Below are 5,240 nucleotides of genomic sequence, written 5' to 3'. Positions count from 1 at the left end.
CGCGGCCCTGGGGGCCGGTGAGTCAGAGCGGCTGTGTCAGCGGAGCCCGAGCTGTGCCGTGCGCTGCCGCCCCATCTAATCTAATCGTACAGTAGATAACGAAGTGTCCATATCAGGCCAGTAGTACAGAGGTCGCGGGTTCGAGCCCGCAAAAAGGAAAAATTAAAAAACGGCTAGGCGCCGTACCAACTCGTGACATTACCCCCCCCTCAACGGCGCATGACCTCATGCGAGGCGCCCTTGCCCATCTCCCATCCGGAGCGACAGCGTGCCTCAGTTAGCGGCGAAGGTATTGGCTGGAAGTTGAGACCACCAAAGACAGCAGCGTTGAGGCGGCGAGGGGCATTCGGATTCTTCTGGTGGAAGTCGGCTATGAGGGCCGGCGCATTGGCTACGTTGCGCGCTGGTTCCCATGACGTATGCGAGTCGTCATAACCCTTCCACTTGACGAGGTACTGCAGTTGACGCCGGAAGATCCGCGAATCTTTGATCCGCTCAACCTCGTACTCCTCGTCGCCTTCAACCTCAATCGCAGGCGGCTCCTCCGGCTCCCGGCCCGGGATATCGCTACGCGTATACTTGCTAAGCAAGGAGACATGGAACACCGGGTGTACCGGCACCGATTTCGGCAGGACTAATTCATAATCCAGGTCTCCGAGCTTTCGCCGCACGGCATATGGTCCGAGGCGCTTGGGACTGAGCTTCTTGCTCGGCTGTTTCAGCTTAAGGTTCCGAGCGTCGAGCCAGACCTTGTCCCCCGGCGCAAAGACCGGTGCCTCCTGCACGTGCTTGTCGTAGTATACTTTCATACGCTCGGCTGACAGCTCGAGCGCAGAGCGCGTATCATCGCGAATCTCCTTCAGGATTTTGAGCCGATCAGCGGCCGCAGGCATCGCAGACATCGGATTGATCCGCACTTGGATCTCAGGATTGTATCCTTGATGCAGGTAGAAAGGGGAGTGCCCGGTCGCGGAGTGAACTCGGTTGTTCAATGCGAACTCCGCGAGCGGCAACTGCTTCGCCCAATCATCCTGCCTGTGGCTTGTGAAAGCGCGCAGGTACTGCTCGATCTCCTGATTCCAGCGCTCAGTCTGGCCGTCTGTCTGAGGATGAAACGCCGTAGACAGCGCCGGCTCGATCCCGAGTCCTTTGTACACCGCATGGAGATACTTCGAAGCGAACTGGGGACCTCGGTCTGATATAACCTTGGCCGGGGCCCCATGATGCTTGAACACATCGCGGATGTACAGGTCTGCCGCACCTTCTGCCGTCAGGGTCTCATGACAGGCCGAGAAGTGGACCTGCTTGGTAAAGCGGTCGGCGGTGACCAGGATCGAGTCGAATCCATCAGACTTCGGCAAGCCGACGATCATATCGGTCGTGATGATCTGCCACGGGCGCTCAGGGATCTCGTTCGGCTTCAGCGGACCCTGGGGCTTGGCTGGGAATGTCTTGGTACGGTTGCACACGTCGCAAGTGCTTACGTACTCATTGACAAACTTAGACATTCCAGGCCACCAGTAGTTCCGCGACATGAGCTCCAGGGTTTTGGCACGACCGCCATGACCGGCGATCGGCGAGTCATGGTGGATTTTGACTATATCCCGCCGGAGCTCCGCGTTCTTTGGGACGTACACGCACCCGCGGAACAGCAGAAGCCCTTGTTCGGCATTCCACTCCTCAAAACCTCTTTGCAGCCGGGGCGGCCCGAGGTCCTGCACCTTTTCAAGTGCCTCGGCCACCTCCCGATCCTTCTCCGAACACTCCCGAATGCGCTTTAGAAGCGACTGATCGGCCGTCACCGAGGCATGACCGCGCCGGGCGGAGGCGATGCGGAAGCGCTCTGGCTTGAGAACCACCTGATCGGTGTTATCGTCCTCATCGCCGATCTGATGGTCTGATCGACGTGACAGGGCATCAGCCTTTCCGTTGGACGTCCCGGCCTTATGCGTGATGCGGAAGTCGAAGCGAGCTAGGAACAGCGACCACCGCGCTTGACGACGCGTGAGATGCTGGGACGTGCGCCAGTATTCGAGGTTCTTATGATCGGTTACGATCTCGAACTGATTAGGCAACCCCTCGAGATAGTGGCACCAATCATCCAGTGCCTCAATGATCGCGAGCATCTCCTTATCGTAGATCTCATAGTTACGCTGGGCTGGGTCCATAGCGTGAGATCGGTAGGCGATAGGGTGCCATTTGCCGTCGTCCTGCTTCTGCATCAACACGCCGCCGGTGGCGTACCCCGAGGCATCGACTTCAATGCGCGTTTCCCGATTAGGGTCGTACAGCGCTAAGACTGGAGTCGTCGCGAAGAGCCGCTTGAGCTCGTCGAAGGCGCGCTGCTCTTCCTCGCCCCAATGCCATGGGTCGTTCCCTGTGAGCCGGTCGAGTGGTCGCGAGATCTTAGCGAAGTCTTTAATGAAGCGGCGGTAGAAATTGGAGAACCCCCGGAACTTCTGAACATCTTTTTTGTTCCGGGGTACCGGCCACTCATTAATTCCTCTTAGCTTCGCGGGATCCATCGCTGCCTCATCGCCACCGAACACATAGCCGACGTAGTCGACCTTGGGAACATCCCATTCGCACTTCTCAGGCTTCAGGAACAGATCGTTATCCTGAAGGCGGCGCAGAACCTCGCGTGTGACCTTTTCATGCTCCTCCTTGTTGGTGGAGAAGATGAGTATGTCATCCAAGTATACGAGGATCTTGCCACCGATGATGAGATCGTGGAAGATCTCGTTCATCATCGCTTGGAAGGTCGCGGGGGAATTGGTGAGACCGAAGAACATTACCAGGGGTTCGTACAGCCCCCGGTTAGTTACGAAAGCCGCCTTCCACTCATCGCCGGCTTTGATCCGAACGTTATTGTATCCCCATCGGACATCGAACTTCGTAAAGAGCGTGGCGCCGCGGAGCTTATCCACCATTTCGGCGATCAACGGCAAGGGGTAACGATTTTTGACCGTGATCGCGTTCAATCGGCGGTAGTCCTGCACGGGTCGAAGTGTCCCTTCCTTCTTTTTGATGAAGAAGAAGGGGGACGAGATGGGCGATTTCGACTCCCGTATGTAGCCTTTCGCTAACTGCTCCTTCAGGAACTTGTCCAGTTCCTCTTGCTCGTTGTTCGACAACGGGTATACCTTCGAATGGAAGGTCGAGTAGCCGGGCACGAGTTCGATCGCATGATCGTACGGCTTCCTTTCGGGTAACCGTTCTGATGCCTCCTTGGAGAAGACATTCAGGAACTCGTGGTACTGTTTAGGTACTGACTCCTCGGCGGTTTTAACGACCTTCTTTTTGATCTCTTCCTCCGCGAACAGCTGGGAGTATGTATGTCCTGCCGCAACGAACAGCTGAGGAGCGCTGGGAAGCGTGACACCTTGCTCCCAAGCCTCGATCAAGTCAGCTTCGTCCCACTCTATCTCCACCGGATCGTCTTCGGGTTCGAAGTCCGGGAGCACCTTACTCCGGCATGCACCTATGACCGACCGTTTGGATTTCGGCGAACGCCTGCGCGCCGTGGGCCTGACCCCCGTATCACGCGCAGTCGCTGCTTGCTCCATTCGGCCAGTCCTTCTGGCGCTACATGTTTCAGGGCATCGCGATAATTTGAGGGAGCCCTTTTCCCAATCTATTTCAGGGTTGTGCTCGCGTAGCCAATCCAACCCGACAATCACATCTTCCGGACCGATGTCCGTGACCGTGAACACCGTCTTCTCGACGTGCTCTCCTATATGCATCTGTAGTACTGCTACCTCTGAGATGCTTCCGTCCTTGTTCAGGGTGCCGTCAATGTTGTACAGCGGAATTGGTTCCTTCAACTTCCGCGTTTGCACCTTATTCTCGATAATGAATCGCTTGTTAATGAACTTCGTGGTGGCCCCGCTGTCCACCATAGCGATTACGTCCTTGTGCCGTCTTTTTCCTTGAAGTCGAACTGGAATGTGAAAGTGCTGGGACCCCTGGTCCAACTCATACACCATTGCAGTCGACAATACATTATAACGATTACATGATATACCCGGCCCGACGCGTGCGGCACGAAGCGCGGACCGGATCAAAAACCCTCCTCCTTCATCGCCCGATAGTGTTCGAGCTCCTCGCGCATCGACTTCACCTGTGCCATTAAGTCCGCCAGCTCCGATTGCTCGGATTTCGCTGAAGCGGCACTTATACTTGTCGAGGGTGTTGTCGTGACGGGGGCGCTTGTCGCCGCCTGGGTGGATCCCGAGGCAACCGTAGCCCGCGCGTCGGCGCGTTTTGTGTAAGGCTTATCCTTACAATTGGGGCACTCGAAGCGTCGGTACCCTTGCTTCCCACAGCCAAAGCATGTGCCGGGGAAGTTGCCTTTTCCGACGGCCGCGTTGATGCTGGCCGAAGCTGCGTGCGTTGAGGGTGCACCACCACGTGCCCCACCGCGTCCTCGACCTCGGGCCGAGAAGAAGTTATTTAGCTCGGGCCGACGGGCCCGGCTGATGTCGAGGATCTGCTCGACCTCAGTGGCGCGCTTCTCAGCTGCTTGCCACGTGGTGAAGGTCTCGAGCTCGATCTTGCGGTAGACGCGGGAGGGGATGCCGCTCAGGTACTTGTCGCGTAGCTCCAGGTCCCCATACCCGGAACGGTCCGCCGGACCCTTGAACAGCGCGGAGAACTCCGCTGCAGTGCGTTTTTCACGGACCGATTTGTCCGCGCAGAGCTTCGCCAGCTCTACTTGTGCTGCCGCCTCGTCGTCGATATTTCCGAAGCGGGCCCTGAAGGCGGCGGCAAAGGCCGCTTCGTTTGCGAATGGGGTCGTGGCCCCTTGCACCCCCACCTGCACTGATGCAAGCTGGGCAAAGTAGGGAGTGGCCCAGGCGCGGGCGTCTCCATCGAGCAGGCTAAGTGCGACCTGCACTTTGAGTTCGATGGTGGTCAATGACGTGTTGACCAGCCAGTAGATGCGCAACTGGGACAGGAACCGGTTGCATTCGATGACGGTCTTGCCATCGTAGCGGAGCGGGAGGAGGAGTTTTAAGGTCTCCTTGTCGGGGGCGGCTGCAGGAGACGACATTATCGGCGTTGGGGGGGACGGAGGACGCTGCGGGGGCGGAGGCGGCTGTGGTGGCCTTCCGCTGGCCGAACTTCGAGAGGAGCGAGTGCTCGAGCGGCCTCTCGGCGGAGTCGGCGGTGAAGGCGCCGAAGGAAGTTCGGAGGGGGGGTTACGTACGTCAGGGACTGCTGACGCGGGGGCGAGCGCT

The sequence above is a fragment of the Postia placenta genome, assembly GCF_002117355.1.
Source record: "Postia placenta MAD-698-R-SB12 unplaced genomic scaffold POSPLAscaffold_2, whole genome shotgun sequence".
Taxonomy (NCBI): Eukaryota; Fungi; Basidiomycota; class Agaricomycetes; order Polyporales; family Adustoporiaceae; genus Rhodonia; species Rhodonia placenta.
The sequence above is the reverse complement of the archived record's forward strand: the minus strand, read 5'-3'. Positions refer to the sequence as shown.